This window comes from Cryptomeria japonica, chromosome 3, assembly GCF_030272615.1.
Source record: "Cryptomeria japonica chromosome 3, Sugi_1.0, whole genome shotgun sequence".
In the NCBI taxonomy this organism is placed as follows: Eukaryota; Viridiplantae; Streptophyta; class Pinopsida; order Cupressales; family Cupressaceae; genus Cryptomeria; species Cryptomeria japonica.
Window position 1 is genome coordinate 642889439 of NC_081407.1, and position 23400 is coordinate 642912838.

The window sequence follows — 23400 nt, forward strand, 5'->3', positions numbered from 1 at the left end:
ATCAACATTAAAATGCCTTAAGCATCCCAGCCGCTTATAACATGCATTTTTAGGGCAAAAACAAAGTCGGCCTTTTTAGGGTTTTATTACAATGTCAGTTTTCATAAAAAAAATACCCAAAAAAAAAATTTCTTAGGGGCTCCCGTCCCCAAACCCCCACTTTTCTCGAGGGCTGCCACCCCTGAACCCTTGCTCGGGGCCCAACCCGGCCCCAGACCCTGGTGAGGATACATGATGAGTGTACAGTACTTTGTTGATCAGTCACCACATTTCAACAATCTCCCACTTGGAGACTGATCAGGCTCCACACCGAACAATCTCCCACTTGGAGACTGATACTACATGACACCACTATACATGCAACATCCGCTAGATAAAACACTAGGACTCGACTGGTATAAACTCCACAATTATCAGTCAAGAAGACCAATAGAAACTGATGAAGAAATCAGCTTCTCCTATGGAACTACCTTCGTGAACATATCGCCAGGATTCTCACTTGTGTGAATCTTCTCAAGCCGTAACTGACCCTCCTCCAAAATAGTCTAGATGAAGTGGTACCTGAGCTGAATGTGCTTTGTCCTTGAATGAAAAGTAGAGTTCTTCGCAAGATGAATGGCACTCTGGCTATCAGTATACAATGGGCTATCCTCTTGTGTCTAATGCAATTCCTCCATAAAACATTGCAACCAAATCATCTCCTTGCTGGCTTTTGTAGCAGCAACATACTCAGCTTCAGTGGTTGAAAGTGCAACAACCTTTTGCAGCCTAGAAATCCAACTGACTGCAGTTCCCCCTATAGTAAAAACATACCCTGTAGTACTCCTCCATGAATCAATATCACCCGCTAGATCAGAGTCAACAAATCCACTCAGAGCAACATTAGATCCTTTGAAACATAATGCCTTCGTAGTAGTTCCTTTCAAATACCGAAGAATCCATTTCACCGCATTCCAATGTTCCATACCCGGATTACTCATAAACCTGCTCACAACTCCGTCTGCATGTGCAATATCTGGCCTTGTGCATACCATTGCATACATCAGACTGCCAATAGCTAATGAATATGGGATGTTAGACATTTTATTAACCTCTTCTTGTGCCTTTGGGCACATCTCCGTAGTCAATTTGAAATGACAAGCCAAAGGTGTACTAACTGCTTTTGCATCCTGCATGTTAAATCTTTTCAACACCTTCTTTATATACTCACTTTGGGACAAATTCAAGGTTCTATTTTTCCTGTCCCATGTAATTCTCATACCGAGAATTTGCTTAGCTGCACCCAAATCCTTCATAGCAAATGACCTGGCTAATTTTTGTTTTAGATCATTTATATGTTGCATGTTAGACCCAACAACAAGCATGTCATCAACATAAAGCAACAGGATAATATAATTGCCATTATCAAATCTATTAAAATATACACAATGATCAGAATGACATCTATGATAACCGTGTTCAACCATGAAACTATCAAATTTTAAATACCATTGTCAGGGTGCTTGGTTTAGGCTATACAAACTTTTCTTCAACCTACACACCAAGTTCTCCTTACCTTTGACCTCATATCCCTGTGGTTGCAACATGTAAATTTCCTCCAAATCTCCATGGAGAAAAGCTATTTTGACATCTAATTGTTCAAGATGTAAATCATCTGTAGCCACAAGACTAAGTACAGTTCTAATTGAAGTCATTTTTACAATTGGAGAAAATATTTCATCATAATCTATACCCTTTTTCTGTGCAAAACCTTTTACCACAAGTCTGACCTTATATCTTTTCTGACCTCCTTCCTCCTCCTTTAGCCGATAAACCCATTTGTTAGGCAAGACTCTTTTTTCTGTAGGTAAAGGGACTAAGTCCCAAGTCTTATTTTTCATCAAGGAGTCCATCTCCTCTTTCATGCCTAGCTCCCACCGTTGTTTGGCATCTACCTGCATTGCTTCTTCATATTCTTGTAGTTCACTAGAATCTGTTAATAAAATAGAATACAAAGAAGGAAAAAATCTTTCAGGGGGTCTACTTGTCCTCGTAGAATGTCTAACACTTGTAGGAGTTTGTGGGACAATATGTTGTTGCTGAGCATTAGGTACCTGTGGCATTTCATTTTCAGGAATCTCATCCAACACCACATATTCTTGTTTGTCCTGTTCATGCTTCTTTTCCTGCATCTGTTCTTTATACATAACCTTCTCATTGAATATAACATCTCTACTTCTAATTATTTTATTATTTCCAAAATCCCATAACCGATAGCCATATTCATCTATCCCATATCCAATGAAGGTACATTTCTGAGATTTAGCATCAAGCTTGGTTCTGTTTTCTTTATCAACATGGACAAAAGCTTCACAACCAAAAGTTTTTAGAAAAGAATAATTTACCTTTTTACCAGTCCATGCCTCCTTTGGAATACCACCATCCAAAGGGGTTGAAGGTCCTCTATTTATCAAATAGACAGCAGTATGCACAGCATCTGCCCAAAAATGTAAGGGCAATCTAGCATGCAATCTCATCCTCCTCGTGCGTTCCATGATAGTCCTATTCATTCTCTCTGACACACCATTTTCCTGTAGAGTTCCTAGAACTGTCTTCTGCTTTCTAATCCCATTTAAAGAGTAGTAATCTTCAAATGCTTTGTTGCAATACTCACCTCCATTATCCGATCTAAGACACTTCAACTTTTTTCCTATATCATTCTCAACCAAAGCTTTCCATTTCTTAAAAGTTTCAAAAACATCTTATTTTTGTTTTAGGAAATATACCCATGTTTTTGTGGTTGATTCATCAATAAAAATAACATAATAACAAGAGCCACCAAGAGATGATACTTGAGCCGATCCCCATACATCTGAATGCACAAGCTCTAACTTCTCACTCTTCTTCTCTTTCCCAACCTTGAGAAATCTAACTCTTTTTTGTTTGCCATAAACACAATTTTCACAAAACTCTAAATCAATCTTCTTTAGTCTTGGCAATAGATTTTTGGAGTGAAGGATTTTCATCCCTTTCTCACTCATGTGCCCAAGCCTATGGTGCCACATTATCGAATCTGTTCTTGCAACATCTATTGTTGTTGTCCCTGCAGTAACTTTATCTATAGCAGCTAAGGTAGAGTAAGTGTTACCAGTACACAGATATAATGTGCCTACCTTCGCACCTTTAGCTACTACCAATGATCCTTTAGTGACCTTCCACATACTATCTGAGAAGGTAACTATGCAGCCTTCACTACCTAGTTGCCCTGCAGAAATTAAATTTCTTCTTAAATTAGGAACATGTCTTACCTCCCGTAGAAACCAATCATTACCATTCTGCAACCTTATCTTTATCTTTCCTTTTCCAACAATTTGATAGGGCTCATCATCACCCAAATATACCTGTCCAAAATCACCTTGAACATAATCTAGAAAATATTTTCTATGGGGTGTAGCATGAAATGATGCCCAAAAATCTATTACCCAGGAATCATTAACATTATCCAAACATAAGATTAAAGTATCTTGTAAAGTATTACTTGAAATATTAGCTTCCTTATTGTCATTTTCATTTTTGTCTCCTTCTTTGTTTTTTCGAGACCAACTGTCTTTCTTTAGATGACCAGGCTTTCCACAGTACCAGCAATCTTTCTTTCCTCTAGATTGAGAGCGTCCTTTCTTTGACTTCCCTCGTGACTTCTCATTCCCAGAGCCTTTTCCTCTTTCCTTTGATCTTCCTCTATTCTCCACATTCAAAACAATACCCGATGATGTTGGAGTCTCACCTGTGCTTTTCCTTCGCATTTCCTCACTTAGGATAACACCAACAATATCATCAAATACCTAAGTATTTTTACCAGAGACAGAGTTACTTACAGCCATAACCAAGCTATTCCAGCTTTTTGGCAAAGAACATAAAATCAAGAGAGCCCTAACCTCTTCTACAAAGGTAATTTTTACCAAAGACAATTGACTGGTAATTGTATTAAATTCATTTAAGTGCTCCACTATAGATCCTCCCTCACTCATTTTCAAATTAAACAAACGTTTCATAAGAAATATCTTATTCGAAGTCGAGGGTTTCTCATACAACTTAGCCAATGTTGCCCTCAAATCTACATCCATTTTTGCTTCTTTTATATTGAATGCAATAGACGGCGCAAGGCACAATCGAATGGATCCTAGTGCCTTTCTATCTTAAATGTCCCACTCTTCATCTGACATTGTGGTCGGTTTCTTTGCCTTTCCTTCCAATGGCCACCACAAATCCTTTTGATATAGGTAATCCTCCATCTACATTTTCCATAACTGATAATTCTGGCCGTTAAACTTTTTGACCTTGAATTTGGAATCCTCCATTGCTCCCACTCAAATCTGAAAGTCCTGCCAATTTATAGAAAACCTCGCTCTGATACCAATTGTTAGGGTTTCAAGCAGATCCGAAGCAAATATGAACTAACAGTTATATGCAGATTTAAATACAAAAGATAAAGAAATAAAATAGGACACAGATAACACAGAGATTTAACGTGGTTCACCTAGAATGGGTTACATCCACCATACATAGTCGTCCAATCTTTCTTATTATCCAGCAAAAATAGTACATCAACATGACAATGCCTTAAGCATCCCAGCCGCTTATAACATGCATTTTTAGGGCAAAAACAAAGTCGGCCTTTTTAGGGTTTTATTACAATATGCCGGTTTTCATAAAAAAAATACCCAAATTTTTTTTTTCTCAGGGGCTCTCGCCCCTAAACCCCCGATTTTCTCGGGGGCTGCCACCCCCGAATCCCAGCCTAGGGCCTAGCCCGGCCCTAGACCCTAGCGAGGATACATGCTGAGTGTACAATCCTTTGCTGATCAGTCACCACATTTCAACAGAAATAATACTATCGGTGCAACATAAAAAGGACCCACTAAAAGGAGCATTTTCATCGAAAGAATAATATCGATCAGACAAAAGGAAGCTACATCGATAAAAGATATCGATAAGGATATAGGTTTCAAGGAGGTTAAAAGGCATGTTCTCGATATGCGTGGTTTTGCCAATGTAAATTTATCAGTGAAGAATGATAAGGGAAAATAAAGAAAAGCTTCAACGAGATAATAGACTCATTCATCGACGGGGCATAGTGATATCGATGAAAGAAGTATTTCAATAGAAAAATAAAGCTTGACACCGAATCCCAAGGTTAGAGCTCATGTGTTCTTCCCATGTAGATGCAGAAGAGAATGACAATCTAAGGTCCACATGTGAGTTTATAAAAGAGATGAATATTCTTTCAGTGGAAGGAGTAGGTATAAAAAGAAAAGCCCAACTTTATAGGAAAGAATATTCAAATCATAAATTTGAAATGTTTCTAGGAGGTTTCATTGGTCTTGTCCAGCTAAAGGAAGAGAAGACTTGGTTAAAGGAGGTGGACCATAATTTGTCCCTAAGGATCAATCAGATTATTAGTACTGATGACACATCCTTATTTGTCTAAACAATTGAGGAATTTGAAAAAGTGAAATCTCATTATGGTTTCATAGAAACAGAGATTGGCCATGTATGAGTCACTCGGAAGCGACTAGAAGATATGAAACAAAAGATTGCTAGTTTTACTTGGCCTAGTGATGATGTGTATCAGGAGTGGAAAGATAAGTATATGGGATAGAAAGAAGATGCTCGGGAGCAGTTACAGGAGGTTGCAATAGAACAACAAGCAGAGGAAGCCGCATATGCTGAAAAGGACTTATAACCACTTCTTGAAAATGATCGGTTGTTTGTAACAAACTTTATTTTGAAGGGTCCAAAGCTTGTATGCATCCATACTATTATAAATGGATACCAGGACTCCTAAAAAAATGATCGCAAGTAATTGTAAGAAAATGCTGCAGAAATTTATCTAAGCTTTTTTCTAGTCTTATGGAGAATACTCTGAGTTTTGTAATATTTTCTCAAAATTAATATCAATATACAAACTAGAAATAGTGTATATACATAAATATGCATAGAAGTCATAGGAAAATTCATGTCAAATGTGCAACTCAATACAAACTATAGCATCATAATGCAGTCCTTGACCAAGTATGCATACAAAAACATCTAGTTCTATTAAGTCACAAGCATCAAAGTCAGAGGTTATGACAACTAGTGAAAAACATCAAGAACAAAAAGTTTAGTCTCAAGAATTAGGAGTTGTAATAAAATAACTTACAAGGATGAGGCATATTCATAACTTTTGTAGTCCCACCTTGGATATCAACACTAGAAGCAACTCATATTATTCGTGTACAGACAAGACAATATGGGAGTTCATTATACCCAGCAACTTGTGGTGTTGTTGTTCATGTTGGCTCTATTGGGCTTTGCAATTAAGATTCAATATACATTATTCAATAAGATTAACTGTGCAACATAATGAAATATTGAAAAGTGTGTTACCTTGTTGAGCTTCGCTTGGTTTTGAGAATAGTTTAATATTCTCTACTTAACAGGGCCAGCCACGTGAAGGTGGAAGCTCATTTGGCCCCTCCCCCCCTAACATCAATCTAAATTCCCTATTAGCATCTTATAACATTCATTCATTAATTCTTTCTACCATTAATAAAATATAGCATTCATTCATTAATATCACATAACGTTCATTAACACATAACATTGATTAACATTAATTAACATGCAACATTCATCAATATTAATTAGCACAATCATCCATAACCATTAATTAGCACATAATTACATTCACTAACACATAAAATTCAGTCATTATCAAATAAGTTAGATTACAATCATTTCTTTCTTTGTTTTTTCTTTGAAGCTATGAAAAGACTAAGTGGAACATCAGTGTCTTCATCATTTCCCCCCTCTACAGATGTTCCGCCAACTGCTCGTGATCTCAATGTATGCCTAGTCCTATACTAAGGATGAGGACACTGAAGTGAAGGGGGGTCCTCTGCAATAACAAAGAAATGGGTTAAATTCAAAAAAAAAATATTATTGTTACAAGTATTTCTTTAATTTAGAGAACATAATTGTTGTGCTTTTTACCTAATGGGGCCACACCATTTTGTGTAGCCTCAACCTCAACATGCTGAACACCATGGTCCTCTTTACTTGAGTGGGGAACATCATGTTCTTGAGGTTGTGTACATAGATCATGCTCCACTTGCTCACCACTGACTACATGCTCTAAAATATTAACAAGAAAGGTTACATTAATTACTACTCTAATTACAAATTAAGATGTTTAATTGTATTAATAGATAAATAAATAAATTTGAATAGCAAATGAATACCTCCACTACTGGGATGCACATCTGGACCCTCTTGTGCAGGCGGTGTTTCACAATTAGTAGGCTGCATTATAATTACATGCACATTGTTATCATTGCTTGCTTATTTAAAACAAATATAGTCACTTTATGTTGGAACTCAACATCAATTAGATTATTGGTAAAGTATTCAATTTGAAACAACTTCCATTTATCATATTTCCCTGTGTGGCAGATGCACTTGAATGTTGTGTATGCCCACTCAATTCTCATAGCCGATCAGCCACGGCTGAATAGCCTTGCTGGTAGGCAATTCTCTTGTCATCTTCTGTGGGTGCTCTATTGAATTCAGAGCCCTACATTTTTGCTTGGTACCATGAATTTTGCTTGCATTATTTGATAAAAAAAAAACGTTTGCAATTTATTAATATTTTGAGACAATATGGGAGTTTACATGAGATACTTACAATTCATGCAGCAAGTTTCATGTAACCACCAGAGCCGAGTTTGTTTTGCCTGTGCTTTTTTTGCCTTGCCTTGATTGCCTTTGACGTGTCACTTAGTCTATAAAAAGTTTGAAATATGTTAGATTATATAAATATAATGAGTAATTAATTAGTACATAACTACATTCTTAATAGTATCTCGTACCTTCTTCTTGTGTCTACTGGTGTATTTCCTTTTTTCCTTTCAATTCTCTCCTTGGCATCCAAAATCAGGTCCTTCCACTCCCTCTCTGGAATCATGGGGGAATGCTTGTACTTTAGGTTCCTCTCCAAATGGGTCCTGTATTGGTCTCACACATACTTTAGATATGTGCCAGCTTTTTCAAGGAGCTTGGTTTTGTCAAAGGTGTCATTTCCAAACCACTCAACCATTTGCTTTGTCAATTCATCTCTTAACCTTTTTTCTCGGTCATTCCACCTTTTAAAGCAAAAACAAACCTGTTAGATTTAGAAATGAACTAAAGCTACATTTATTACACTTCAAGAAATGGATCAAAGGAAAAGTATTCTAGCAATGCTATGAAATCAAAAATGGATAAGGGTTAGTTCACATATGATGTGCCACCTTTTACATATGGTGGGCCCAAATATCTGCAATGCAATGTCACTAAGATATTTATAGAAAATATCATTGCCTGCAAAAAATTCATGGGATCAATATTAGTCCAAAACGAGTGATCATAAAGTAAATTACAATTAGAGTATATATAATAATAATTTTAAAGTACCTAGAACCTTTTGTATCTTTAAGGGAAGCGTTTCTTCGTCGCTCACCATGAATGTGGCATACAATGTTCCCGTAATAGCAATATGACAAGATCCAGGAAATGATGCTATCTTATCAGCAATAGTCAAATATGGCACATCCTCATGTGCATCTCCTCCTGCAAAAAATGAATCCACTATGAAATGGCATTAGAATTTAAGAAAGAACGCTTGAAGGGAAATAAACACATGACAAAAGATAGAGAAAAAGAGGGATCTACCAATAGTGGGCGGGCCAATATGACATGCACTAGAGGATGTCTACATGCTATGTGTTGTCGACATTGCAGTCGGTAATACAGGTGAGGGTGACCTCTGATGAGGCGACGTTGGCATTTGAACAGTAACATTGACAACACCTAAAGAATAATACATTAAATATATGAAAAGTGCAAGAATTGTAAACAAGGATGAACCTTTATTTTGAAAATAGACAGTATCAAGTATGATGTGTTTTGGGTACTCAGAGTGATAAGCCAAGCAAGTGATAATACAAGAAAATCATCATCACCTGATCCTGCAACACCCTAATCGTAGGAACGACTTTCATGAGGGCGGGTAAATTGCTGTAAAAACAATACGTACATATTTTAGTTAATGACATAAAAAAAGAATTAAATATAAACCATTATTGAACTTTTGTTATAATTAAAGCTTTCATTACTGCTTACTTGCAATTTTTTTGTTGTCTTATACAATAATTCCACCCTCTGTGATATCTCATCAGTGGTAGGATGCACAGCTTCCAAAGCAACAATCTCTTTTCTAATTTTTATAAGAGGCATTTTAAATAATTTCACAACGTCTATGGGATCTTCAGGGTCATCATTTCTTAACCTTAGTGATTCCATATCCATAGAAAGGTGGTCAGGTACTGCAACTCCCTTTCCCTTTCCCCGAACATCTGTCTGTGTCAAGAATATCATTAACAATTACAAAATTAGTATAAATCACTAAAAAAGGGAACATAATAATGTAACAGTTTGCTTCTACCTAATTTGTAGAATTACAATGAGGTTTACCTACTCGGTAGAAGTGTCGCAAGGTACATCTCTGTCTGCGATATGTGATGGATCCATGTCAACCTGTGACAAAGAAAAAAATATAAAAAACGTTAGCGCAATTACATCATACACAACATGAACAACATGAAATTTGTAGACAAAAAGATTATTAAATAATAAAAAGATGTTGTCATCAAAATCATTGTAAATTTTGTAATTCCTTACCTTTACTTTATGTAGACTATGCAGGATCCTCAACTAAATGGTCACATAAATAGTCACATAGCTAATAAACAATCCAATTTCCATAAATAAACACAGTTCAAAAATTGTCACATATATAGTCACACCCCCTATCTCCATCTCCATATTAAAAGGTGCATCATGAACTAATTATGTAATGGCATTAGAATTCAAGACATAATGAATTAATTATGTAAAAAAAAAGCTATCAAGAAGTCAATATTCAATAGATAATATACTAATCACATTCCTCATACATTTCATTCCTCATCATCATGAACATCAAGGTCATCATCGCCATCATCATCATCATCATCATCATCATCATCATCATCATCTTCTTCTTCTTCTTCTTCTTCATCATGAACATCAACATCAAGGTCATCATCGCCATCATCATCATCATCATCATCATCATCATCTTCTTCTTCTTCTTCATCATGAACATCAAGTTCTTTTTCTTCTTCTTCTTCTTCTTCTTCTTCTTCGTCTTCTTCTTCGTCATTGTGAAACTATCGATCATGATCATCATCCACTTCATCTTCTACTTCTTCGGTATCTTTTTCTTCGGTATCTTCTTCTTCCATCACATTATACTTTATCGGCCTTCCTCTTGGATCATGTCTAACAACAAATGACCAACTCGGTTTATGTGGAACCTCTGAGTAAAATACTTGCTCACATTGGCTTGGAAGAACATAGGGCTCATCCCCAATTGGTTCAAATGACCTTCTATTTAGCATTATAAAACCATTATCATGTTCAATAACAGTTCTATCAAGATCATTTTTATTCAATCGTAGCCTATACCATTTGACGATGAACAAAACTAATTTGAAGGAATTAAAGTCACACTCAAGTATATCATCCAAAATGCCATAATATCAATTTTGAGACTGTTGAGGATGAATGTCATTTCTCGATGAAATATTTGTCACCTCAAAGACTGTAGTGATGCCAGAATCACAAATTTTCTTCGTGTCATTCAACTTTTTTATGCGAAATTTATGACCATTGCAGCACATAGCGTTGTGATGTTTGACCTACGATATGTCAAACATGTAAAATTTATTGCATTCTCAGTTGATAAACATATGTGTGATTAATAAATTTATATGTACCTATTTATGTCTTAAACCATATGCTAAATCAATTTCCCTTTGCGTAACATTGGAATCTCCATTACGATGTGCTTCTTTAACCAATGAAGCCACACCTTTCCATGTTAACATATGTCTAGAATGTTGACAACGTTCAATCCATACCATCATCCAATCAAGATTGTTTACAATATACAAATGTAGTGCATCCCACTATCAACCAACTGTACAAAAAATAAATAGATGTCTTACGATTGATTTATTTTGAAGATTAAGAATTAATTAACTACAATAACATCGTATAATTACCTCTCACTTTCCTCAATCTACCTTTCCCCGTCAAGTACTCCCCTTCAAATTTGTTAATGGTGTTGCGATCCCAAATGCGATCCACGTGGATCTTTGTTGTAAACTTAGGAAAATATTCAGAAATGTACACCATAGTCTGGTATACCATATATCCCTCCACCATAGAACCCTCAGGATGTGCTCTATGTTGAACCAAAGCCTTCAAAAATTTCAAGTGCCTCTCAACCATCCACATTGACCTAGTGTGTACAGGTCCACACAATTCAATCTCCTCAACTTGGTGTATGAGCTAGTGTTCTTGTGCATTGAAAAAAGCTGGAGGTAGACACTTTTGCATTTCACACATTAAATGAGGAATTTTTCTCTTCAAATATTTTATATCATCTTTATGGATTTCTTTACATGACAACCACCTACAAGGTATTCAAGACACAAAAAAATATATTACATAAGAAGTAAAACAAATCACAAATATAATATCTATACAATGAACTAAACAAATATTACTACTTACCTCATGTATTTTCCAAGATCATATATGACTTGCTTGACATTATTGTCAAAGTCGTCTGGGAGAGATAGAGGTGGAACGTACTGCAACAATTATAAAATTATCTTTTCATTTTTTTGTAACATAATGAAAGTACACATACGCTCAGTACTTAAATACATACTAAAAAAAAAAGAACATGAATTAACTTAATGAAGGTATGCCAATCATGCGTTTTCATCATTGGCCAAATTCACTTTCCTTTGATATGAGATTGTTTATGTTTGCAACAAATCCTATGGGAAATTGAATTTTTCGTATGACTTCTTTTATAGCATTGCTTTGCTGGTCCGTTAATAACCAAGGAAGATCACTTATATTAATCTGGTCTCCATGGCTATTTGATTGAATGACATTTATCATTGCATGATTGGAATCCTGAATGTCACTAAATATTTTGACAATCTTTTCTTTGTCACGCCTTCCATCCAATATTTTCCATAATGTCTCTGTTATATTCTTTCCAATATGCATACTATCAAGCAAATGAACAATTTGTAACTACTCGTAGTAGGACAACCTACTAAATTGTCGGGGATAACTTTTTATTCCCTTAGGAAGGTGGTCATTTATGCCTTCATGACCTTCATGATCATCAATCACATCATCAGTAAATAAAACAAAATAGAAAAGATGTTTTATGACAAACCAATAGATGGAATGGCATTACCTTGACAATTAACTCTATTATATTCCAACTTGCATAGGTGAGGTGTCATTCTTCATGGCTTTAATGTATTCTCTTCTTTCCCATTGAAAAGATGTTTTTTAGTATTTCAATACTTATAATTTTTGTGGAGAAAGTGCCTATACTCATCAAACACCTGCTTTCCTAAACTTTTTGAATGACGAGATTTCATCTTTGGACCACAAACAGGACATTCAAATTTTCCCTTTGTTTGAATACCTACAAGATAATGTATAATTGGATTAAATATGATAATTTTTTGAATTAAAATGTTCATGCACAACTTAAACACTATAACATACCACAAAAATGTGTTAGCCCCGGGGCATCGTGTATTGTCCATAGAAGCATCGCATGGAATTGAAATTGTCTTTGTCCTATTGGTCTAGACATGCCATACATAATGACACCATTCCATAACTCCAGCAACTCGTCGATAAGAGGCTCGATATATACATTCATATCTTTAACTTGGTACTTACCTAATCAAATGAACAAAAAAATTACATAATTATTATGACCAATTCACTGCAATATTTATAATTAAATTTAGACGACTATATTTAAATGATAAAATACCTGGAACAATCATTTCCAACACTATGTGCTCCCTATTTACTGACATCCATGGAGGAATGTTATTGTTGATAATAAAAATAGGCCACACTGAGTAAACAAATCTCATCTCTCCAAATGGATTGACACCGTCCGCTGCTAATGAAAGCCTGAGATTACGAGGTTCTTCTTTAAAGTGTGGCCACTTTTCCTCTGTGTCCATAAATGTTGAACCATCCGCAGGCATTCGAATAATGTCATCTCGACTTCTATTGCATGCATGGTAATCCATAAATTATGCCAAGCTAGTGCACTTGAATAATCGTTGCATATGTGGAATAATGGGAATATAGTGAAGAACCTTGCGAGGAACCCTTTTTGTTATTTGAACTATTCAATACCTACTGATATGACATTTAGGGCATTCAGTTTGAAATTCATGTTGTTTGTGATATATAATATGATCATTGTGACAAGCATCTATTGCTTGATACTCCATTCCAATATCTTTCATAACGACAGATAATTCTTAGTATGAGCGAGGTAGAATATTTGATGGTGGTAACAAAAACTCTCCTATCAATCTACAACAATAAAATATAAATTGTTATAATAAAAAGTATTAATGGTATATCATGATTCATAGTTTATTATGACATATATGAAATGCCTTAACATACGTGACATTGTTATGTTGGATAAACCATTCATAACCTTCAAGTTCACCAACAACAATACAACAGAGAGAAGAGTTGCCTGCGAGCCTTCATAAAGGGCCTCAGATGCCTTCTCAAGTAGAAGGACATCATGAACAATGTCAAGGTCATCTTCATCATCATGATCAGCTGTGCGAGTACTAAATGAGTCATGGATCAATGCATTTGTACCATCATCTTCAATTGTGTTTTCTAGTTCATGATCGTCATCTTCCATGGGATCATTATCTTCAGCTTTGATATTCACACCTCCATGTTCATCCACTTCAAAAACCATATTCTCAGGGTTGTGTTGATCCATACCATGTGCTCTGGGATGCTCGACCTATATAAAATTGATATACATAAATAAAACGTGATCATGATCTCATCATCATGTGATTTATTATGTATATAAATTGTCAAAACGATATAATGAAAAACTTACCAATGGATGATAATCGTGTCCACCTTCAATGTGACCATGCAGCCTACAATGTTTCTTCATTGATTTGAATAGAAGTATTGTAGTCTTTAACCCCTTACAAATTTTGCATGGACAATAACATTTTCCATCACCTTTTCTTTTCAAGTTAGACCACAATCTAGCAATTGTCTCCTTATTTTGTAGTTCGTTGATATTGTCTGACATGGTCTTTCTTCGCAGGCAAGAAAATAGAAATTATTGTCTGACATGGTCTTTCCCTCAGGAGCTAGAAGATCCTGCTTCCATACTTTAATTTTGTTTTCTCAAAGGACAATCCTAAAAATCCATGCATTGCAAACAACTTTTTACACCTTTGTTGGTTGTGGTGGCGTCACAGAGAGTTTACATCAATAAATGAAGAACATGCCAATTCTTTTAATGCAGCAGTAGAAGTCTATCTCTTATTCAATATCTCTAGTGAAACCCCCATGATCTTTTGTTGGAGTACAATTTGTTATATTCTAGAAAGTGTCTTATCCTTTGTTGATGGGATATTCATCTACCTGAAAAAATAATTGTTCTTTTCTCCAACAAGAAGTGGAACTGAATGAAGATCTAGCACCATGAAATTAATCCTCAAAAGGATTACTATAGTTAGTTTTGGTAGATAATGATCTAGGTAAAATACTAATGTGGCTTTACGAAACATTTTGTACTAGCTTAGCATACTCCAACAACTTTGGTGCGACATGCTACATCCAATTAAGTCTCCATCAGTATCTCTATTGTGTTTATGGATTGGGATTCAATGTACTCTTTTTATACACAGATTTTACTTTCAACTGAGGAGGTTTGTATGTACTTACTTGGCTTTCAATTATATCCGTATTTCAAGAATTTCTTCTATCAACAAATCATTTATTGTTAGTTGTACAAGTGGAAGCTTGAGCATGCCTTCCATGCTAGCCTTGTTGATACGTTCAACACCATCTTGTGCAACAAATCTTTAGAACTCAATTTTTCTGAATTGAAGAGTGAGTAGTAGGAACAATCTAGGACACTTACAGAGGTTTTGCAAGAGAGATAAATAGACCTAAATATTATGGCTTAATAATGATCAATAGGTAAATAGATAAGAAACTCTCAATATTAAAATGACTTTCTCAATTGTCTTTACTAGAAATGGATAGATCTGCTAATAATGGCTTTATGACTGTATGTCAACTTTAGACTCAATCCAAGAAGAGCTATAACTAATATGTGATATCTAGATTTATGATCTCTATAATATAACAATCCCATAATTATGTTTCCACGCATCTATACCACAACACAAACATCATGCTAGTGTTCAGCCATAGCAATTGATATCCTAATTATAGAATGTGAAATATGCACATAACTATGAATAAAGATTAAGAAAAACAAAGAAAGATGCTTATTGCAAACATAAATGAGTAATGGACAAGAATTGAATTCATTGTAGATAGTTTTGAATATCAAATTCACTTATTTGTGTGCATTTAGTTACTCATGTACTTGTGGCCAACCATTTATCTCTTTCATAAATTAAACACTAATTAATAACATTAAATGGCTGAGTAATTATGTTTTAGTTAAAATTGAAACTAAAATATTTTATTTCAGGACAGCTCACACTATTCCCTATCATATTTTAGACCGTTGGTTTTGTTAGTAGTGGCTTGATGTGTTTGGAGCTAATCATTGCATTTCTTTAGTTAGGTTTGCCAACCTACTCCCAGCCTATGCCAAAATGGGAGCTTTGGAACAGGGTATGGACATCCATCAAAGCATAAAAGATAGAGGAATTTTGTCAGATGTAGTTGCAACTACACAAAATGGATTTGTTGAGAAGGCTTTAGAAACTTTCAAGCAAATGCAATTGGAAGGTGTAAAGACAAATTCCACGATGATTGCTACTATCCTCTCTGCTTGTGCCAAAATGGGAGATTTGGAACAGGGTATGGAAATTCATCAAAGCATAAAGGATAGAGAAATTTTGTCAGATGTTTTAGTTGTAACTGCCTTGGTAGACATGTATGCAAAATATGGAAGCATAGACAAGGCATGTGAACTATTTGATAAAATGCCTAAAAGAAATGTTGTCTCGTGGACTGCAATGATTGTTCGATATGCACAAAATGGATTTGCCGAAAAGGATTTAGACACTTTCAAGAAAATGAAATTGGAAGGCATAAAGCCAAATTCCACAACCTTTTCCAACATCCTCCCTACCTGTGCAAAAATGGGAGCTTTGGAATAGGGTATGGACATCCATCAAAGCATAACAGATAGAGGAATTTTGTTAGGTGTTGTACTTGCAAATACCCTACTTGACATGAATGCAAAATGTGGAAACATGGACAAGGCTCGTGAATTGTTTGATATGATGCTGCAAAGAGATGTGATCTCATGTGAACAATGAACACGCGCGTATACAGGAGGAAGGGATTGCTGATACAAAATTGAATGCTCACTCCTCAATCACAGTTCTATGGTTTTACAAGATTAAACTAGGACAATTAACCACCACATGCATATTTTTTGCAACATGAAATTAAAAAATAGGGCAATTTGAATCTACCTCCTGTGTGGGATTGCCTTCGACGTGGGTTTGATGTTCTTCGGGGTTGAAGTCGCCATAGATGCCTACGCGGGATTGCAATCACAAATGAATTCCCCACCTCTTTTTTTATTTTGTAATGGCCACTGTCATCGGAATTACGATGAACTCGAGCACTTTTTTGAAAAAAAGAAAATTCTCATTGCTAATGCCTTCTTCGTCGAAACCAAATGGGTAATTTCCATTGGAATTATGAAGAATGCGACCATTTTTTCAAAAAAAACAAATTTGGCCACAATATACCTTCTCCATCGGAAACCTCAGTCGAAAATCTAGTCCAAATGTATTAGTGACATAAAAATCGGTCATTATCAAATAAGTTAGATTAAAATCATTTCTTTCTTTTTTTTTTCTTTGAAGCTATGAAAAGACTAAGTGGAACATCGGTTTCTTCATCATTTCCCCCCTCTGCAGATGTTCTGCCAACTGCTTGTGATCTCAAAGTATGCCTAGTCCTATACTGAGGACGAGGACACTGAAGCGAAGGGGGGTCCTCTGCAATAACAAAGAAATGGGTTAAATTCAAAAAAAATTATTTTTGTTACAAGTATTTAATTAATTTAGAGAACATAATTGTTATGCTCTTTACCTGATGGGGCCATGTCATTTTGTGTAGCCTCAACCTCAACATGTTGAACACCCTCTAGATTTGTTGGAGTTGAAATACTAAAGGTTACATTAATGCTGAACACCAATTGCAATTATATTTGTTTAAAGCAATAATAGTGGTCCTCTTTACTTGAGTGGGGAACATCACGTTCTTGAGGTTGTGTACCCAGATCATGCTCCACTTGCTCACCACCGACTACATGCTCTAAAATATTAACAAAAAAGGTTACATTAATTACTACTCTAATTACAAATTAAGATGTTTAATTGTATTAATAGCTAAATAAATAAATTTGAATAGCAAATGAATACCTCCACTACTGGGATGCACATCCAAACCTTCACATGCAGGTGGTGTTTCACAATTAGCAGGCTGCATTCCAATGACATGCACATTGTTATCATTGCTTGCTTATTTAAAACAAATATAGTCACTTTATGTTGGAACTCAAAATCAATTAGATTATTGGTAAAGTATTCAATTTGAAACAACTTCCATTTAGCATATTTACCTGTGTGACGGATGCACTCGAATGTTATGTATGCCCACTCAATTCTTGTAGCCGATCAGCCACGACTAAATAGCCTTGTTGGTAGGCAATTCTCTTGTCATCTTCTGTGGGCACTCTATTGAATTCAGAGCCCTGCATTTTTGCTTGGTACCGTGAATTTTTCTTGCATTGTTTGATAAAAAAAAATGTTTGCAATTTATTAATATTTTGATGCAATATTTTGTTTACATGAGATACTTACAATTTGTGCAGCAAGTTTCATGTAACCACCAGAGTCAAGTTTGTGTTGCATGTGCTTTTCTTCCATTGCCTTGGTTGCCTTTAACGTGTCACTCAGTTTATAAAAGTTTGAAATATGTTAGATTATATAAATATAAAGAATAATTAATTAGTACATAATTACATTCTTAATAGTATCACGTACCTTCTTTTGGTGTCTAGTGGTGTATTTCCTTTTTTCCTTTGAATTCTCTCCTTGTCATCCAAAATCAGGTCCTTCCACTCCCTCTCTGGAATCATGGGGGGATGCTCGTACTTTAGGTTCCTCTCCAAATGGGTCCTATATTGGTCCCTCACATACTTTAGATATGTGCCAGCTTTTTCAAGGAGCTTGGTTTTTTCAAAGGTGTTATTTCCAAACCACTCAACCATTTGGTTTGTCAATTCATCTTTTAACCTTTTTCTTGGTCATTCCACCTTTTAAAGAAAAAACAAACCTGTTAGATTCAGAAATGAACTGAAGCTACATTTATTATACTTCAAGAAATGGATCAAAGGAAAACTATTCTAGCAATGATATGAAATCAGAAGTGGATAAGGGTTAGTTCACATATAATATACCACCTTTTATGTATGGTGGGCCCAAATATCTGCAATGCAATGTCACTAAGATGTTTATAGAAAATATCATTTCCTGCAAAAAATTCATGGGATCATTAGTCCAAAATGAGTGATCATAAAGTAAATTACAATTAGAGTATATATAATAATAATTTTAAAGTACCTCGAACCTTTTGTATCTTTAGGGAAGCATTTCTTCGTCGCTCACCACCAATGTGGCCTGCAACGTTCCCGTACTAGCAATACGAGAAGATCCAGGAAATGATGGTATGTTATCGACAGTAGTCACCTCTGGTACATCCTCATGTGCATCTCCTCTTGAAAAAAATGAATCCACTATGAAATGGCATTAGAATTCAAGAAATAATGCTTGAAGGGAAATAAACACATGATAGAAGATAGAGCAAAAGAGGGATCTACCAATATGACATGCACTAGAGGGTGTCTGCATGCTATGTGTTGCCCACATTGCAGTCAGCAATACAGGTGAGGGTGACCTCTGATGAGGCGGCAACAACATTTGCACAGTAACATTGACAACACCAAAAGAATAATTCATTAAATATATTAAACATTAAATATATGAAAAGTGCAAGAATTGTAAACAAAGATGAACCTTTATTTTGAAAATTGATAGTATCAAGTATGATGTGTTTTGGGTACTCAGAGTGATAAGCCAAGCAAGTGATAATACAAGAAAATCGTCATCACCTAAAGATCCTGCAACACCCTGATCGTGGGAACGACTTTCAAGAGGGCAGATAAATTGTTGTAAAAACAATACGTACATATTTTAGTTAATGACATAAAAGAGAATAAAATATAAAACATTATTGAACTTTTGTTATAATTAAAGCTTTCATTACTGCTTACTTGCAAGTTTTCTGTTGTCTTAAATAATAATTCCACCCTCTATCATATCTCATCATTGGTAGGATGCACGGCTGCCAAAGAAACAATCTCTTTTCTAATTTTTATAAGAGGAATTTTAAATAATTTCACAAGCTCTGTGGGATCTTCAGGGTCATCATTGCTTAACCCTAATGATAAGGTGCTTAGGTACTACAACTCCCTTTCCATTTCCCCAAACATCCGTCTATGTGAAGAATATCATTAACAATTACAAAATTAGTATAAATCACTTAAAAAAAGAACATAATAATGTAACAGTTTGCTTCTATCTAATTTGTACAATTACAATGAGGTTTACTTGCTCGGTAGAAGTGTCGCAAGCTACATCTCTGTCTATGATATGTTATGGATCCATGTCGGCCTGTGACAAAGAAAAAATATAAAAAAGGTTAGCGAAATTACATAGTACACAACATGAACAACATGAACTTTGTAGACACAAAGAGTATTAAATAATAAAAAAATGTTGTCATCAAAATCATTGTAAATTTTTTAATTCCTTACCTTTACTTTATGTAGACTATGCAGGATCCTCAACTAAATGGTTGATGATGTCTGTAGTCAATGACCTGTTCCCACCAAGGGTGACAACATCACATAGGGACTATACCTGAAATCAACACCATCAATTGAGCATCATAAGCATTACTACATTTGTAAGTTGATAAATAATAAATACATACATGTCATAAGCATCAGAAGCATCACATGATGTGTCATCATGTATGTAATTGAGCATCACAATTACCATCACATATCATGTGTCATCATAAACATGTAATCCATCACATATGTATCATAAATCACCATCCATCACATAGGTAATAAACAATCCACGTTCTATAAATAACACAAAGTTCAAAAATTGTCACATGCATCATCATAAACATGTGATCCATCACATATGTATTTTAAATCAACATACATCACATAGCTAATAAAAATCCAATTTCCATAAATAAACACAGTTTAAAAATTGTCACATAAATAGTCACTCTACCTATCTCCATCTCCATATTAAAAGGTGCATCATGAATTACTTATGTAATGGCATTAGAATTCAAAACATAACGAATTAATTATGTAAAAAAAATTCTATCAAGAAGTCAATATTCAATAGATAATATACTAATCGCATACCTCATACATTTCATTCTTCATCATCATGAACATCAAGGTCATCATCGCCAACATCATCATCATCATCATCATCATCATCATCATCATCATCATCATCATCATCATCATCATCATCATAATCATCATCATCATCATCATCGTCGTATTCATCGTTGTCATTGTCGTCCTCATCATCGCCATCACCATCACCATCACCATCATCATCACCTTCACCATCACCATCATCATCATCATCTTCTTCTTCTTCTTCTTCTTGTTCTTCTTCATCGTCATTGAGAAACTGTTGATCATGATCATCATCCACTTCATCTTCTACTTCTTTGTTATCTTCTTCTTCGGTATCTTCTTCTTCCATCACATTATACTTTATCGGCCTTCCTCTTGGATCATGTCTAACAACAACTGACCAACCCGATTTATGTGGAACCTCTGAGTAAAATATTTTCTCAGATTGGCTTGGAAGAACATAGTGCTCATCCCCAACTGGTTCGAATGACCTTCTATTTAGCATTATAAAACCATTATCATGTTCAATAATAGTTCTATCAGGATCATTTTTATTCAATTGTAGCCTGTACCATTTGACGACAAACAAAACTAATTTGAAGGAATTAAAGTCACACTCAAGTATATCATCCAAAATGCCATAGTATCAATTTTGAGACTGTTGAGGATGAATGTCATTTCTTGATGAAATATTTGTCACCTCAAAGACTTCAGTGATGCCAGAATCACAAGTTTTCTTCGTGTCATCCAACATTTTTATGTGAAATTTATGACCATTGCAGCACATAGCGTTGTGGTGTATGACCTGCAATATGTCAAACACGTAAAATTTATTGCATTGTGAGTTGATAAACATATGAGTGATTAATAAATTTATACGTACCTGTTTATCTCTTAAACCATATGCTAAATCAATTTCCCTTTGCATAACATTGGAATCTCCATTACGATGTGCTTCTTTAACCAATGAAGCCACACCTTCCCATGTTAATGTGCATCCATAATGTTGACAATGTTCAATCCATACCGTCATCCAATCAAGATTGTTTGTGTATATGGTGAAAATGGATAACAATAATAACGATATTGAAAGGCTAAATGAATTCAACCACAAAACCCTAGCCTAACAACAACAAAGATCCACCATAACATATGAAGATTACCTAAGACAATGCAAATCAAATGAAATCACAAAGATTATACAAGCACATGTCCAACAGGGTTTGGATCTCCATTCTTCCTATCTCCATTGATCTTGCTTGATATATTTGCTCTCATATTTTATGTGCACAAGAGCTCAACAAAGAACAGAATGTGGTTGCAAGTACGATTGCATATGCCAAGTAGTCAATTGATCAAGTAGTTAGAATGATTGATTAGGGTTGATAATGAAGGAAGCATCTCCTTATATAGAAGACACTATAAGAAATGGAGGGATAAGATTGAGAGGTGTAAAAGGAGGTCAGCTATGATTATAGGGTAGGTAAAAGAAATAATAAAATAATGAAAGGGGTAGGTAGTGTATGAATTAAGAGATGAATGACATGTTTCATGGATAGAAAAGGTTAATGAATTAATTAAATAAATAAAGATTCATTTAATTAATAGAAGAAGTGGGATCAATTAAATAAATAAGATATTTATTTAATTTAGGAAAAGGATAATTTAAATAAATAAATGTATTTATTTAAATGAGAAATAAGGCTAGAAGAGGATAAATGAATTAATTAAATAAATAAAGATTAATTTCATTAATAGAAGAATTAGGATAAAGTAATTAAATAAATAAAGATATTTATTTAATTAGACATGACAATTTTGGGTGTCTACATTTTGCCCCTCTTTGAGACAATGCGGCTTGTCGCGTTGATTCAAAGAAGATAAGATGAATTGATATAGAGTTGCCCCAAGATGGGAATGATATGCCCCCTCGAGAGATTGGATGAAAAAATATCTAAAAAAATCGCAAACAATCTCTCGATAAGAAAGAAAGGCTAGAATTGACTGACAAGATAGGATAGAGTGATAGAGTCACAGGATAATGAAGACTAACTTAGGAGATGAGGGCTAGGGTAGTCTATAAGATAGACCATGAGGGAAATACATCCTCACTGTCATCTACACCTCCAAGAGATTAGAGTGCAGAGAGAGAAAAGAGTAGCAGCAGTCAGCAGTGATGGCAATGGTTCACAGATTTGATCGCGTTTGCCGATTCCAGAGGCCAGCAGAGGCAGGAGAGCCAGTAAGTACCACAAAACCTCTTTATACTTTTCCGCATTAATTGTTGTCATTAATGCATGCTAGGTAATGTAATAAATGTGCGTTTATGTCAGGAAAGTGCATTTGTGTCCAAAAATGTGAATTTGTGTCTTCTAGGTCAAATCGACAGTTCTGTGATGAACATACGCTATCAATTGGATAAGCTGCTGAGAGGATACACTCAAGCAAGTCCTCTAGGGAAGACTAGGATAACAAATAGGGCTAGGATTGATAATTCTGTGATAGAACATACATTGCCAATTAGGAAACTTCTCAAGAGGATTCACTCAAGCAGAGGCCCTAGGATTGGATAGATCAAGGCACTTTGTGATGAATAGTGAGTACCAAGATATAGTACTTTGTGATGAACAGGGAGTACTAAAATATGAGCATCACTT